Raw genomic sequence first — 17,597 nt, forward strand, 5'->3', positions numbered from 1 at the left:
CAGAATGAGCGGACACCAAGTAAACCAACGGTACATTTCTGCACTAATCACATTCACACGGCTCCGATGAGGGACTAGTTTAGTTCAGTTCAGGACCAATGTCCACCCTCGGCCTATTCGTTCTGCCTTTCTTTTCTGAGATGGAACCTTATGTATTCCAAGCTAGCACCAAACTTGCTATCGCTATGTCACCAAAAGTGACCTGGAACTTCTGAACCTCCTTTCTCTACCGCCTAGTGCTGGGGTTGCAGTCATATGCTGCTACACCTCTTTATGCCATGTTTGGGGTTGAGCCCGGGGCTGCCTGTGTGCAAAGCAAGGACTTTACCAACCAAGATACCCCTTGTATGGTCTCTATAGGGGTCTCCTAAGAAGCTTACATAGAAACCACCTTGACACACACACCCCGCCCCCAACAGGCCATCATGCTAGCCTAGAGCCCAATCATCTCTCAGCCTTACCTTCATCTTGGGCCAAGTTTTTGGCCATCACATGTCATGTACCACCTATTGGTGGGCAGACCCAGAAAGAACAGTCCAAGGGGAAGGTCAGAGGTCGTTAGGAGGTTCAGACCGGCACTTACCTATTAGTGCAATAAGAAAGCTACTGAGTGTCTAGCATGTGTGGTGTGTACCAGTGTTTTGTGTGTCCTCGGGTGCGCATGCGCGTCCACATTCAGCCCCACCCCTCTGTCCATCTTCTACCCTGTTTTGGCAACGTGCTGCCAGGTGCTCCGGGATTATACGCCAAGTCTGCAGCCAGGACGGCACCCATGGCATGCCAGCTCCATATGCTAGCACAGCGCTGTCTGCGCCACTGCTCAGCCATACTTAGTACTGTTAGTAGCTTGTTTTTCTAAGCCCTGAAATTCATTTTCTTTTCCCGCCTCGCTTCCAGAAAAATAAATAAAAGTGAACACATCACTCATTTAAGACGAGGAATGGAATTCAGGTTGCGTTTTTCTTTCTATTTTTATGATTAGTTAGAATTTTCCTGGGAACGCCGCCAGGAGGGCATTACAGTGAGATAATGTCCTGTATTTAATCGGAACTGCCATGGCGAACTGCGTTCGGTGGGGAGAGTCTAAGTTAACGCACCCTTTTCTGTCTTGTCTGTTTTCAAGAGACAGCCAACCACTTGGCCCAAGATGAAGGTGAGGCTGAGAGAGGACCCCACTCCAGGCTGGTGTGATGGACTGCGGGGTGTCAGGGAGCAACTGTGACTCCATCTCCTCAGGGGACCTGTCAACCCCAAGAACTCTGAGAATCCCCAGAGGAAGCTGAGTGCCAAGCTCCCCACCTCCCCAAACTGGCCAAGGTGATCAGCTCTGGTTTCCGCGTCCACTGGGCTCCTCCAGCATCTTCTTCTGCAACTGTCTGACATCTGCTGGCTGGGAGACACGTCTGGCTTCCAAATGAACATCTGTCCGTCCTGGTAACCCAGTCACTATGGGCAAGGGGAAGCACAAGGCCTTTGAGTGAACTTGAAGTGAGTGCCAGGTAGGCCAGATCATCTTGATTTTGCGTGTGCATGCGTGCCGTTTCCCAAGAGCCTTTGGGGTCAGAGCAGCCGACTAGGAGCTTTCTGAGTTGGTCTTGTTGCTGTCAAAGTTGTTTGTTCCATTGCTGGCTCCTGAAAAAGGAGATGCCTGGAAGAGGCAAAATAGAAAGAGATATCTTAGAGAGATGTCCTAGAGAGATGTCTGAAAGGAAGGAAGAAGACAAGGGCCCAGGGACAAAGGAAAAGCGCTTTAACCCACAGGAAGAGAGCCTGAGACTAAGTGGATGGTTGTGGATCAGTCTTTCTCTGCAAAGAGCGGGGTGGTCAGGGAAGCAGGAGCAGGAGGGTACACAAAGCCTCACAGATTTACTGTTGTCCCCATTAAACTCCCAGTCTGCGGGAGCCGTCTGCGCAGGTAAAGGCAGTGGAGAGAACAGGATGCCCCAAGCAACCCATAAATAGCAGGGTGAAGACAAAGTGTTTATTACTTAGCCTTATGGAGCCCATATAAGTGCTCTCCCAGGGCGTGCAAGTGCAGGAGCGTGTGCGCGCTGTTGGCCCACGTGTGTGTCCCTGGAGTGGAAGTCCCAGACACAGCGTTCGCGCTTGGCTTGACTCTATGAAGGCATCCATTTGATGGAATGTACCGGAACAGTTCACAGTTCAGCCCAGCAAAAACCTTGTGGGGAGACAGCTTGTTTTTTTCTCTTTACTTTTCCTGTTCGCAGTGAGAACGGGGCCTTTCTCTTCTCGGCTCTTTGCTCTCCCCAAAGTTGTCTCACGAGGTCATTGCCAGATGAGAGGCTTCCTTTCAGCACAAGGTTGGATGGAAACAATACTCTGTTTTCTGGGGGTACTTGGGAGGCGGGGGGCGCTGGGACGAGTCTGGTCCAGACTCGCCTGCTCTAAATTTAAATGGGCTATTGTTTTAGTGGGACTGATGATTTCTTCAGACAGTTGGGGCTATGCGATTCAAAACTTCATCGTGTGTGTGTGTGTGTGTGTGTGTGTGTGTGTGTGTGTGTGTGTGTGTGTGTGTGTCTAAACACTGGGCTAGTTAGTCTCTGTCCAGTTAGTCTCTGTCCTCTGACAACACTGCCAAGTGACTTACCCCTTCTCATTTGGACATCAGTGTCCTTAATTCAGACTTACCTATGTATATGACACTTTCAGGGGTTGAGGATATATACAGCTCAGTAGATCCGGTATCTACCTACCATGCCAGGAAGTCTGGGTTTAATCCCCACCACCAACCCACACCAGACATGGTAGCCCATGCCTGTAATCTTGGGACCCAGGGAGTAAAAGCAGAAATGGAAAGATCAAACTCATGCTGAGCCACATTGAAAGCTTAAGACAAGTCTGGATTACACAAAACCCTGTCTTATAAAAGATACCTTCTTCACCAAGCAGTTCTTGACTCTGATTGCAATCTATGATACTCCCATGTTGACCCGTAAACCTTAGCATACTGTCTGAATAGCTTTCATAGAGACAGAATAATTCCTGAGTGGCAAAGGGTGAAAGGTTGTGTGCTGAATGTCCTACTGAATACCTTAAAAGACTGGACGGATTGCTTTGAGGAGAAGAACGTAGAACAGGCCTGCACCGTCAACGCCACACTCTGGCATCTCAAGAAGTCCTGTAAGACATTCATAGCATTTTCAGCTACAGCCACCCCTCCCATCCCTATGGCCATTGGACAATGTTTTGAAAAAGGAAGCAGTGCTTTCCAAAGCTATTTGCCATTGTCTTGGCATGCGGACAGGCATTTGCAAACTCCTCTGAGCAATGGGGGTGGGAGAAGGAAGCAAGTCACCAAAACTAAGGTCGATTATTCGGGACTATCATGAATGACCAACAAGAGCTGTGCTAAGATCGTGGTTCAGGGTCTCCAACGTTGACTAGAGAATGATGGAGCTCGGCAGAGCCCAGTGCCCGGGACGCTAGGAGTATTCTGGCACGGACTTCCTCAAGCTGGTGTTGGCTGGCCCTGTGGCCCATGTGGCACTGTGTGTCGGCCTTCCAGGAAGGTACATCACTAACTGATCCAAGAAAGAGGGATTCCCTGGGGTTCGGCCAACGAGAGCATCCTGGGCCACTGGAGTATATCTCCATAAGATGGGCTCTCCAGGAGGACTGGACAGCACTTTCGTCGTTTTCTTGAGGCAGAATTCTAGTGGTCCAGGCTGGCCTCCAACTCGTGATCCTCCCTCATGAATCCTGGGATGGCAGGCTTGTGCCAACGAAACCCTGTTACTAACATCCTTTATAGGGCTTTTGACCCCGCCGTCGGCCTGGTGGGTGGTCTCGAGCCTCCTCTGTACCCTTCCTCTCAGCTTCCCTGAATTCAGTTTCTCTGAACACATGTACTGAATAATCCTTTATGATAGCACTGTACCAGATACACAAGTGCATATCTCTATGTTCATATGTGTCTATATGCTCTATGCATATGTGTATATATATGTGTGCTTGTGTGCATACATTAAAAAAAGTTTCCCAAGCCCAGAGCACTTTCTGCTTCGTAAGTAAAATGATCAAATAGCCAAATCACCATAAGCATTATCATTTGATTTAAAATTTTTATTGTACATGTGTGAGTGTGTACCCATGGAGGGATAGACATAAGGGGACAGATGGGGGTGTTAGGTGCCCTCCTCTGTCACTCTGTGACATATTCTCTTAAGACAGGGCCTCTCATTAAACCCAGAACTTGCTGTTTGTCAGCTAGGCTGGCCAGCAGGTGAACTCTATCAATCCTACTGTACCCGCCTCCCCGTCACTGCGATCAGGCCTGCAGGGCCACATTCAGCTTTTCCCACGGGATGCTAACTTAGATCCCTGTGCTTGCATAGAAAGAACACAAACTCACGGGGCCATCTCCATCTCCTTTAACCAGATACGAGCACCACTTGATAGAGTTACTGTGGTGAGCTTGGAGGGCGCACAGTAGGAACGAAGTGAGCAGGCTGAGGAAGTGGGTTGGGAGATGTTTTCTTTTGGGGTCCTGTTGGTGGGAAGGGGGCCGGCATTCCCAGCACAGAGCTTTGTGCACTGTGTGAAGGATCTGGGGAGGAATGGAGGATGGAGAGAAGGTCGGGACGGCCCGGCTCAGAGCAGGCACAGCTTGGGTGAAGGATTAGTCATTCATCTTTGCATCCTGGAGACACCGCCCCAGTCTTGGATACTAATGAGGAGCATCTTCCAACTCTCACAGCCTTTAAGACTATGTGTCTATCTCCCAGGGCAACATAGGGCTTTGGGCTCCATGTCCGAAAAAGGAGAGCCCTATGGTATGTATGCTCATGTTTCCTAGAGATGAATCCTGGAGACAGGACTTCTGTTGTCAGATGCCTGTCCTGAGTCATGCTAGGCACTGGAAGTTCAGTGGTGAATGCAGGTCCCGCCCTCAGTTTGACTACAAACTGTCCCTGCTGTTGTTTGCAATAGATGTCTTCTGCTTGGTTCTTCCTCGGCAAATATCAATGTAAGTTAGGGGCTGGGGATGTAGCTGGGTCGGTAGTACTTTTACCTAGCATATGGAAGCCCCGATATCATATAAGCTAGAGGAGGTGGGGCACAGCTAGAATGCTAACACTTGGGAGGTAGAGGGAGGAAGAGGGATTCGAAGTTGGCCTTGAAGCCATGCAAGGTGGCACATGCTTTTAACCCCACCACCCAGGAGGCAGAAGCAGGGGATCTCTGTGAGCTTCAACACCAGCCTGCTCAAACATAGGGAGTTCCGAGACAACCAGGGTTATGAAGAGAGACCCTGTCTCGAAATCCAAAACCAAAACAAGCAAACAAGTTGTCCTTGGCTACATAGCAAGTTTGAGGCCAGCCAGGAATACATGAGGCCTTGTCTCAGGAAAAGAAAACGAAAGAAACGGATGAAAAAAGATCTGTCCAGATTAGGAGATAAAGTTCATCATCTAACTCGTGACAACGATTTTTGATTTTGAAATCTAATGTATGCCTGCGCAGCCTGCTAAAATCTGTGCCCAGGGCTATGTCCTGTCCAAATTCACAGGCCTTCTGATGAATCATGGCTTTCTGCTTCTGGGTCTTTCTGGTCGTACTCTGGTCCTGCAACCTGATCATAGATTCAGAGGACTGTGACCTCCCTTTCAGTCCCAACCTCCACCCCACTTCCCCATTCCCCCACCCCTACTCCCATCTCCCCATCCCCATCCCCCATCCCTATCCTCATCCTCATTCCCCCACTCCCCACCCCTATTTCCCCATCCCCCGTCCCCTCACCCCCCACCCTCTCCTGCCACCCACTCCCCTCCCACCGCCCCACCCCCATGGTGACAAGCCTGTCCAGTCGCTGTCAGCCTGGACATCACTGTAGAGGGAAGAAGAGTAGTCTTTGTTTGGTACAAGTAGCTCCCATAGCTAGTTCTGCCTCTGTCTCAGCCTCCCTGGTCTTCTGAGCCTACGCCTTTGATTACCTTGAACTTCCAAGACCTGCCTGACAATGGTTTGAACCTCATTAGTTATACGCGTTTACACCCCAATAGTATTTTAACTTCCCATGCCTACCTGGTCCCCAATGTTTTGTTTGAGCGTGGCTCTCTGGCTCTCATTCTTTCCAAGTAACCCTCGGCTTTCACTTCTCCATAGCTTCATTTGACGTTCAGGTAATCGTTTTATATTCCAGGCTATAAATAATAGTGATACGAGTATAGGTTATGAAAAACGAGATGAAAATCTGTCTAGGAAGATGAATCAGAGGATAAGGGCGTTTGTTGTACAAGTGTGAGGACCCGAGTTCAATTCCCCGGCAGTTGTGTAAGAACTTGGGCATGACTGCCTCTGTGCCTGTTACCCCAGTGCTGGGGGTGTTATTTTAATTTAATTTGAGACCTGTCTCAAGGCAATAAAGTAGAGAACAGTGGAGCAGGACATTCAATATCCTTCCCTGGTCTCCACACACATGCATGATGCATAACTGTCCCCCCCATACACACAAGTATTTTCTGATCTTTGAACCACATGAAAAATCAGGACATGTTAGAGTATGGAGACCTCATTCTTTATTACTGAAAAGAGCTCAAAGTGACAGGAACAAAGTGAGCTCCAAGAAAGAGAATGTAGGAATGCCACTTGCTTATGGAGTCCCATGACATTCTAATCTGTCACCCTCCGTTTTAATTAGAGTTATCATCATATCTCAGGGGGCATCTGGAGGCTCCATTAAATCTGCCAGCTTCCACGTGACATTTAAAACTGGCGATGTTTAAAATCTTAACCGTATCAAAATGGGACCAGTTGGAGGGGAAATGTACAGTTCTGGGGGCCCCCAGCAAAGTGAGACCCCTTTTCACTCCTGTACGATGAGGGCGTCCCAGGGGTCAATGGGAAAAGCAGCCTCCTTTCCATTGGTCCATTTGATGTACATCCATCCACCTCATACTCCAAGGCTCTCACAGCTTTAGAATCTACCATGGAGAGCCCACTTGCGTGACCAGGAGCATGGGTCTTACAAGATCATGTTGGAGTCCTTCCTCAGAAACAGTCTGCCTTCTGGGTGCACCTAACCAGACAGCCATTGTGAGTGTAGACCTAAAGCTTTGACCTGTGTTCCACTGTGAGTATAGACCTACAGCTATGACGTGTGCTCCAGTGAGTGTAGACCTACAGCTATGACGTGTGCTCCAGTGAGTGTAGACCTACAGCTATGACGTGTGCTCCAGTGAGTGTAGACCTACAGCTATGACGTGTGCTCCACTGTGAGTGTAGACCTACAGCTATGACGTGTGCTCCAGTGAGTGTAGACCTACAGCTATGACGTGTGCTCCACTGTGAGTATAGACCTACAGCTATGACGTGTGCTCCAGTGAGTGTAGACCTACAGCTATGACGTGTGCTCCAGTGAGTGTAGACCTACAGCTATGACGTGTGCTCCAGTGAGTGTAGACCTACAGCTATGACGTGTGCTCCACTGTGAGTGTAGACCTACAGCTATGACGTGTGCTCCAGGGCTTTCTGTTGCTTTTCCACATTGGCATCCAGAGCAGCCACTGGCTTTAACATTCAACCTTCAAACCGGAACTTCATCGGTGAACTACTAAGTATTGTAGTTTCTCCCCTGTGAGTTTCTTTACAGACTCATCGTGGGTAGTTTCCTGATGCCAGAAGACAGCCAGAGTTTCTAGATTGGGACTAGAACCACACACAGCTCCAAATCTGGAGTTCTCAAGAGCATCATTTTGGGTCATTTTTAGCTGAAGAGCTTTACTGAAATAGTGACTACTGGTGGTTTTAGTAATTTTTTTTATTTAGTTGGTTTGGGGTTTCAGTTTTTAAATGGGATGATATCATCATATAACCCAGTCTAACCTTGGAATTGCAATCCCCCTGCCTCAGTTTCCCTGGTGCTAGAAATAAAACTGTATACCATCATGCACAGCTTCCTGTGGACATTTAAACCAGATAACTTTGTGGTGGAAGAAGGAATCTCTTATGTGTTTGATAGAATATTCATTAGCATCCTTGGCCTCCGCCACCCTGGGATGGGGATACAGGCAAGCTGCCTGCAAAGGCACTGCCTCAACATTGCTTACACTAGGTGTGCAAGCCCTGAAGGTTGGGCTTTCCTACTGGGAAACTGTAGAGCATTTGTGGTGTTTTCTACCACTTAAAAAAAGAAGAAAGAAGCAGGCTTGGTAGCCCAGGGCTGTAATCCCAGTACTGGGGAGTCTGAGACAGAATTGAAAGCCAGCCTGGACCTCACAATGAGTTTCAGTCTATTGTGGGGTACAGAGTGTGAACTGTCTCAAAAACAAACAAAACCCCACATCCAAATAGACACTTAGTGGGTAAAGGTGCTTGCTGCCAAGCCTGACAGCCTGAGTTCGATTCCTGGTGGAAGGAGAGAACCGACTCCTACAAGTTATCCTCTGCTCTCCATATATGTGCTGTAGCACGTACACACCACACACATACACACATGTACACACCACACACACATACACACATGTACACATACTACACACACACATACATACCACATATACACATCACACACACACATACATACCACATATCCATATCACACACACACATACCACACATACACATCACACACACACATACGCATAGCACACATACACACCACATATAAATACCACACATACACATCACACACACATAACACACACACACATACACATCACACACACACACGAACACACTCCACACATACACACCACATATAAATACCACACATACACACCACACACACATAACACACACATACACATACATACCATACATACACATCACACACACACGTACACACACCACACATACACACCACATATAAATACCACACATACACATCACACACACACATAACACATATACACACCACAAACACACCATACACATACCATACACACACCACACACATACCACACACACCACACATACACACCACACACATACCACACACTCATCATACATACACATCACATACACACACATGCACACACACACACATGCACACACACACCACACACATGTACACATAACATACACACATACATAACATACACACATACACAACACATATATATACCACACATACACCCCACACACACACACACAAATAAATAAATGTAAAAAATTAAAGCATAAACAAAACAATAAAAGAATAACCAGGAAGAAAATCAACTGGGACTGTACAAAGAGTTTGGTGATTAATTAAGTATATGATTCTTCAGGAGGACAGCACCTACATCATTGGCTCACAACCACTTGTAACTCCAGCTCTATGGGGATCTGACATCACAAGTACCTGAACTTATGTGAGTGTACACACACACACACACACACACACACACACACACAGTTAAAAGTAAAATGAAGGGGCTGGAGAGATGGCTCAGTGGTTAAGAGCACCGACTGCTCTTCCCGAGGTCCTGAGTTCAAATCCCAGCAACCACATGGTGGCTCACAACCATCTGTAATGAGATCTGATGCCCTCTTCTGGTGTGTCTGAAGACAGCTACAGTGTACTCAAATATATAATAAATAAAATATTAAAAAAAAAGTAAAATGAATATTTTTTTTCTTGCTTTTTTGATACAGGGTTTCTCTATGTAGCCCTGGCTATCCTGGAACTCACCCTGTAGACCAGGCTGGCCTCAAATTCACAGAGATCCCAAGTGCTGGGACTTAAAGGCATGCACTATTATGCCCAGCAAGATATAAGATATCTTTAAAATTTATTTAAATGACTCAGCCCATGGTAGTCACAGACCTTTGTCATTCTTTCATAGCCACTCACCCATCCTGTCTTCTATGCCAGGAGATTACTCAGGCATGTGATCAATGGAGGGGTTATGATGCAGAAAGAAGCTGGTTTACCTTATCCGGTGATCACATCATATTGACATATGATGTCTGTGTCATCACTAGGGTTCTTATAGAAGTATGCCCCAAAAACCCTCATTATGTCTGACTTGGCCATGGCCACAGATCTCCAGCAAAGCTGTCCTGTTTCAAGTGCTGTATTGTCATTTCCCAAGGTTCTCCTCATTCCTCATTTCAAAGATTACCTTTAATTGACTGAGATCATTTATGAGTGGTGACTAAGAAAAGTCCCAGAGAATTTGGTGACCTGTCCAGGCACACTACTTCCCCATGCCTACGAAGCACAGAATTCTGGGAGTCACAGAGATCCTCCTGCCTCTGCCTCCCAAGTGCTGGGATTAAAGGCATGCACCCCTATGCCCAGCATAAAATAAAATAAATATATTTTTTAATTACTTGGCCCACAACATAATCTGTTCACATCTGGTATGAAAGGAAAGAAGGAAGGAAGGAAGGAAGGAAGGAAGGAAGGAAGGAGGAGAAAGAGGAATAAAAAGTATAATTATTCGTCCAATGCTCTTTCAACCATTTAAAGGAGAATTGCTATGTTAGTTACTGTGACGCATTTAAGGATGCTTGGGGACACAGAGTGTCAACCGGTGGATAGTGACAATACAGTGCTCCTACAGCCATGTGCCCACGGAGGCTCATGGTCACAGCCCATTGCCCGAGCCCAGCTCTGGAATGCATGTGCAAATGGCTTTTTTGGACATTTGTTCAAACCAGGAGATAGGGGAAGTGTAGAAGACAAAGAATCCGTTAATCTGGTGCATGCCAATGTGTCCTTTATCAGCCAGGGGTGACGGGGGACTAAACGTGGGCTTGTATGTCACTATGCGTTGTCATTCGTATCAGCATAGAAGAGGCGGCCAGTATTGTGGCTTTAAGGTTTCGCTTCGTTGTTTTTTTTCTTTCTTTTTTTCTTAATCCACGTGTCACAAAATCGTGTAGTCATGAAATCTTGTTACAGAATTAGATGTCAAGAGATTTTTTTTTTTTGATTGATAGGATGGGGTAGTATACGAAATCCTTCCGTGTCAAATGTAGCGTGGTCTCTCATTCACTGGTTCATTCGTGGAAGCTCTGGCTCTGCTAGGAGTGTAGCCTAGTGGTAGAGAGAGTGCTTGCCCGTCAATGTAAGGCCCTGAGTGGTACCCATAGCACAACAAAACAATTAAATAACTGCTTACCAAAAATTCACTTCGATAAACATCGGCACCAAGTCGGAGAAAGTTAGCAACCCTTGGAGCACCTAAGAGCCTAAGGTGATGCTGGGGAGGTGACTCGGTTGACAAAGTGCTTGTCATACAAACATGAGGACCTGAGTTTGGATCCCCAGCACCCATATAAAAAGCCAGGCTCAGTGTCCCAAACCTGTGACCACAGCATCAGGAGGTTGCTGGCCACCTGTGTAGCCAATTGGAAGTGGTGCATTGCACGTTCAGTGAGAGACCTGGTCCCAAAAACTAAGGTGGAGAACAATTGCAAAGGATGCTTCACACTGACCTCTGACCTCCACATATACATGCATACATGTGTGAGCACACACATACACCACACACACACACACACACACACACACACACACACACACACACACACACTCTACATGAGGAACCATGAAAAGAAAGGAATCAAGCTAGGCATGATGACACACACTTTAAATCCCAGCACTCAGGAGGAACAGGCCAGAGGCTCTCTGTAAGGGGCCAGCCTGGTCTACACAGGAAGTTCCAGTGAGTCCCTGCCTCCAAATAAATAAGTGGATAGCATGGGAAATAAAGAAGCCACCGTCATATTTTCTTAATGTGTAGGTCTACGGTGCTTCTCCAGAGTTTCCTATTCGGCAAGTGTAAAGTAAGGCCCAAAACACTGGCCATATTTAAATATCTCAGCAGAGGCTGTGTGGGAGGAGCGCCCTGGCTCACACCTCACAAGCTGCCTCAGGAGAACGGATACAAAGGGATGGCACCGTTGCATTGAGCAGGGTACAAGGAGGAGAGCGGGAGATTCGAGAATCCTACTCTCCCCAGGTAGTCATAGAAACCTCAAGATTTGTAGTCAATCTTTTGTTTTGTTTTGTTTTTGCTTTTGTTTGTTTGTTTTAGACACGGTTTCTCTTTGTAGCCCTGGCTGTCCCAGAACTTGCTCTGTAGACTAGGCTGGCCTCTAACTCAAGACTAGGGAGGCCTCTGCCTCAAGTGCTGGAATTAAAGCCATGCGCCACCATGCCTAGCTCAGGGCTTATGCTATATCTTGAATCAACTCTCTGAGAATCAAAGAGGAAACAAGACAGCAGAGGACCCCAGAGCCCAATCATGTGACCCACAGTTGAAGGAAGTGACGGTCACTCCGAAATATCAGAGAAAGGAAGGCAAGATAGAAAAAGAATCATCTGAGTCAGGAAATTAAACTTGTTCTGAGTAGCCTCACAAGATGACCAAGAGAATCAATTTAGGCTCAAAATAGCAACCATCCTTCTTGACTGGTCAGAGCCGTCAACTGCACTGGAGGGGTTCAAGATGGCTGGAGAGCACACTTAAATGAATCATTAGGCTGGAGATGGAGCTCAGCTGGAGAGTGTATAACTCAACATGTACACGAATCTGACAACACCAAAAATTAAACATAAGAAAAAAAAAGTTCTTTCAGAGTTGCTTCATGAGCATGTGGGGGGATCAAAGCTTCTGTCATTTGTACCGTTGAGGGTTAAACCCGGGGGTTAGTGCGTGCAAGGCAGGTGCTCTACCACTGAACAACACCCTGTGTCTCTGGTTTAGTAAGAGAGGACAGAGTTCAGTGTTCTTGATGGCTCATTTTATGGCAACTTCACACAAGCCATAGTCATCTGAGAGGAGGGCACCTCAGTTGAAAAAAATGCCTTCAGTGATCAGGCTATACTTGATCCAGGAGAACATTTTCTTAATCACTGATCGAAGTGGGAGGGCCCAGCCTACTGTGGGTGGTGTCACTCAGGGCTAATGGTCCTGGGTGGGTAGCAGGCTGAATAAACTATGAGGATCAAGGCAGTGAGCAGCCCTCCTCCATGACCTCTGCTCCTGCCTTCAGGCTCCTGCCCTGTTTGAGGTCCTGCCCTCACGACTTTCAGTGATGTCAAATGGAAATGTGACTGAAATAAACCCTTTCCTCCCTACGTCGCTTATGGTCATAGGATTCCGCACAGCAATGTAACCCTAAGGAAGAGATATTAGAGAGCAGAACTAGTAAAGACAGACAGGAGCGGGGCTGGGTGTGCAGCTCAGTGGGTAGCCTACACAGAGGCCTGGTGCTGTGTAAACCAAGCATGGTAACACAACTGAAATTCTAGCACCGGGAGGTGGACAGCATGAGGACCAGATGTTTAAAGAGGGAGTGTGAGAAGAGTTTCTCACTGCCCTAGAGCTTGCCAAGAAGACAAGGCTAGGTAGGAATATACAGGGATAGAACTACCTGTACCCAAGTGAGTGTACTGGGATTACAAATACATGCAACCAAGCAATATAGATAGATAGATAGATAGATAGATAGATAGATAGATAGATAGATAGATAGATAGATAGATTGAGATAGAGATAGACAATAGATACATAGATACATAGATACATAGATACAAACACACATGCACACATGCACACATACACACTTACACATATACACATATACACATATACACATATACACATATACACACATACACACACACACACACACACACTTTGAGACAGGGTCTTTCTGTATAGCCCTGGGTATTCTGTTGTTATGTGTGGAACATACTCTGTAGACTAAGCTGGCCTCAAACGCAGAGATCCACCTGCCTCTGCCTCCTAAGTGCTGGGATTATAGGCCTGCACCACCAACCCCTGGCTCCTTTTTTTGTTTAAAGACATGGGTTCACCACATAAACCAGCCTAGCTTGAAACTTACTATGAAGCCCAGACTGGCCTCAGACTCTTGGTCTTCTTGTTCCAGGTTCCTCAGGAGGGAAATTACAGTTAGATACTACTATGCTTGGTTTGTTCCAGAGCTCTTGAACAAGTATCTGTCTTCCTTAAAATGAAAGTCCCCAAACCCTAAAGATAACCAGAAACACCCAAGACACCAGAAAATTAATTTTGATGGTGTCACCTTTGGGCTCCCATTGCAATCACAGAGTTGGGGGTTTTTATGATTTTGAAGTTGCGTCCATGCAGTGTGTATTCTGGAAATGTTGAATTTTTATTAAGCCCAGAGATTTCAGAAGTTTGTAGCCCCTGGGGTCTGCTATAATTTACAGTAAGAACTAGAAGCACTAAGGTCGTTCACATATTTTTTTTTTTTCTCATTTGCTTCCTAGTAGGTTTGCAATGTTTCTGGAAAATCATGGCTTTGACCATGACATTTACAAAAGTGACACAATCTGAAAATTCACTATACCTGTCTCTGGCCTTGAACTCATTCGTTTCCCGAAACCTCTTCAGAAATGCTAAGTGCATGGACAATATCTGGAAATGGGCTTGTCAAGGCAGAGGTCATGTGCCTTGGCCATTTGCTTCCTCATAGATTTTTGCAGAATCAACTCAACCGTAAGAGCCTGCCCACACCTTTTAAAAGGAGGATTTTGTTTGTTTGTTTTTTTGGTTTTTTGGGTTTTTTTGCTTTTGTTTTTGTTTTTTATTTTGAGAGAATCTGTTAAAGTCATGGTAAAAATCACTTCATTTAAAGAAATACAGAAGGGGTTGGGGATTAGCTCAGTGGTAGAGCGCTTGCCTAGGAAGCGCAAGGCCCTGGGTTCGGTCCCCAGCTCCGGAAAAAAAAAAAAAAAAAAAAAAAAAAGAAATACAGAAAGACAAAGAGAGCAGGTTTTCATGCCTCTTTTTTTAAAAGGAAAAGGGGAGGTTTGTGATGTCCTAAATCTGCAACATTACCTGGGGGTGGGGGGCTAAACCATCATTTTTGGAATAATCTGTAGTAGAACCGGTGTTGGGGACTTAGATTGCTTGACAGACAGAGCAAGTCCTGTCAGGCTGATTCATTTCCTTCCATGAAAGAGTAACAAGATTTTAGTAGATTGAGGGGGATGATAAATGTATTCTGTATTTTATTTAGCAAGGTGTTCTAACCTGCTCCATCCATCCAACATTTTTGTCAATAAATTCTGAAAATTTGGAGATAGGCATAAGACGTCCGGAGGGTATTTGCCCTCCAATGGACCCATCTGGGTTCCGTAGCATAGCTTTTCTCTCCCGCTCTGAGAATCCTAGCAGAAGATGGATACTGACCTCTTGCTCTGAGGGAAAGAGATATTGGTTGCTTCCTTCCAAGGAGCCTACGGGTCCTGATGGACGAATGAATCGGGCATATTTGTCTTTGATCATTATCACTCAGATGCGCTTAGAACAACTGGTGATGACTGTGTCTTCACTATGAAGTCGGGTGCGTATTGGCGGTTAGAGCCACTCGTGCTTCTGCATCTTGTTGCAAACTCCCTGCTAGAATTTCCCAATAGAACCGGCTCCCAAAGACAGAAAACAAAAACTAAGAGGCAAGAAATAACACAAGGGAGCTGTGGAAATAAATCTGTCGTCCTGTATCATTCCAAAAGGGAAGGATACTGCTAGAAATTCTATTCTGGCTTAGGGATTTGGTTCATTGGGCAGACTGCTTGTTTCCCATGCATGAAGCCCTGGGTTCCATCCCCGGAATAAACCAGGTGTGACAGCACATACCTGTAATCTCCATGCTTCAGAGGCAGAGGCAGAAAATCCCGAGTTCAAGGCCGTTATTGGCAATATGACAAGTTCAAGTCCAGCGTAGGCTACATGATAGTCTGTTTTAAAAGAATGTTAAAAAAAAGGTAAACTGTTCTGTCTCAGGAGGCCATCTGTCGATAGTATCAATGGCAATATTCCTTTTATGATAATCTCTTGGATTTCTGTGTCCTTTCTCCTTGCAAATCCAAAATTTTAAGAACGGTCCCACCAGCTCAAGCTATTCAATCTCACCATCTTTCCTAAGGATGTTCGCTAGGCAGAATGTTACATGCTCCACGTTTCGAAAACGAGGCAGCTACAATGAGTCCTACCAGGTGCCTGTACGGAGAGAGTTTGTCCTTGATAATTTATCTTTATCTCATTGCCACATTTCCCCCAAAACCATCAGATGTATCCCAGAGTCAAATAATCCCTACAAAAACCATCTCCTTCTGTTCATGTTGGTCCCTCTGTGTAGGCAGTCCTATCGCAATCATTTGATCTTCGCACTCCAACCCTGTGGTGCCAACAGGCAAAGGCTACCAGGACATTACTAATCAATACCGAACACCTGCCCTGTACCAGGCATTGTGTTCGACGCGTCGCCTTTGCTATCTCATTTAATCCGAAAACAACCCAGTGGGGGATGGTGTACTGTTATCTACATTTTACAAGGAGAACACACACTCCAAAGATGAAGTCACTAAGTGCTGGAGGGCACCTGTGTCTCAGTGGCTCACTGGGTCTAAATGCCAAGATCCGGTGGTTTTTCCTCTCTGGGTTTTATTTCATTTTCTTTTTCATTTTTTTTTTAAATTTCTTTTTAAAAAAGATATTGAGGGCTTTGGGATGTCTCCATGGGTGAAGATGCTACCAGTCCTGATGAACAGAGGTAGAGCTGTGCATGTGTATGTCCCCCTCCCCCCAGCACACACACACACACACACACACACACATACACACGAAGGAAAGGAGGTGAAGGGAGGGGAGGGGAGGGGAGGAGGATTGATTCAAGATGTTTTCCAGGTAGTTCTTTCCTGCAATGACCTAGTCCCCTCTATGTTTCCTGGACTGTTTGCATTTTGTATATCACTGACGACGTACCCATCTCTGGCTTTTTAAAATGCTTTTAACTGGGACGTGCACACCTCTCTACCTGGCGATTTATGTTAAGAGAGGAGAGAAAATCAAGGAGAGTGGTGGAGAGGAGAGGGAGAGGAAGAGTAAGTCAACAAAGCATAGCTTTCGATTTGTACTTAGGTCGGAAAGGGACTGACCAGTCCACCTTGGTCACTGTTCAAGCTGCTTCTGTCCTGGCCACATTCCTAGAAGTCAAGATTATGTTTTGGTTTTGGTTTTAACACGAGAATGAGAAATAAGTGTGTGTGTGTGTGTGTGTGTGTGTGTGTGTGTGTGTGTGTGTGTGTGGTGTACACATACATGGATGTGCTTGGGAATGTGCAGATATACCCAACCATGCATACACATGTGGAGGCCAGAGGGTCTCCCTCTCTTGAGCTCACCTAATTTATTCAGACAGATGCTCCCACTGACCCTGGAGATGTCCATTTTGGCCAGACCGACTGTCCTGATCCCTCTTCTATCCCCAGCGATGGAGTTACTACCATGTTATGGCTTTTTAGGTAGGTGTTAGGAATGTCCTCCGACCTGCACAGCAAGCCCTTTACCCACTGAGCCATCTGTTTGCCTCCAAGAGCATGCGTTTCTTCTTGCTTTAAGTAAGTCAGAACAGAAAGACTGCACTTGTGAAATACTAGAGAACCGGATGTTAGCGAAGCAGCCACCGGGGTTCCTAAGCCAGGCTCGTTCACCCTCTCCTTCCATCACCTCTTTGTGCTCAGAGCTGGAATCACCATTTGCAATCAGCGTGGTCATCATCTCTGTCATCATTATCGCCATTATCGTTATCCCCCTTCTCCACCGTGGCCACATCCCTGAGTACCAATTAGCAGTGTGGGCATT

At 46.3% G+C, this 17,597-nt stretch overlaps 1 long non-coding RNA gene across 2 annotated transcripts; it reads right to left on the minus strand.

The window, feature by feature from the left end:
- Positions 1-959: 959 nt before the first annotated feature.
- LOC147999450 (uncharacterized) lies at positions 960-6,167 on the minus strand. 2 transcript variants are annotated; one of them, XR_015643622.1, is made up of 4 exons: positions 6,049-6,167; positions 3,056-3,142; positions 1,989-2,179; positions 960-1,648 (listed from the first exon to the last, which is right to left on the minus strand). It is a non-coding gene; the product is annotated as an uncharacterized LOC147999450 (long non-coding RNA). The 2 variants fall into 2 exon arrangements; XR_015643621.1 differs by having other exon boundaries at positions 1,989-2,308.
- Between the last annotated feature and the right edge of the window lie 11,430 nt (positions 6,168-17,597).

The sequence above is a fragment of the Rattus norvegicus genome, chromosome 19 (genome assembly GCF_021556685.1).
Source record: "Rattus norvegicus strain SHRSP/BbbUtx chromosome 19, alternate assembly SHRSP_T2T, whole genome shotgun sequence".
Taxonomy (NCBI): Eukaryota; Metazoa; Chordata; class Mammalia; order Rodentia; family Muridae; genus Rattus; species Rattus norvegicus.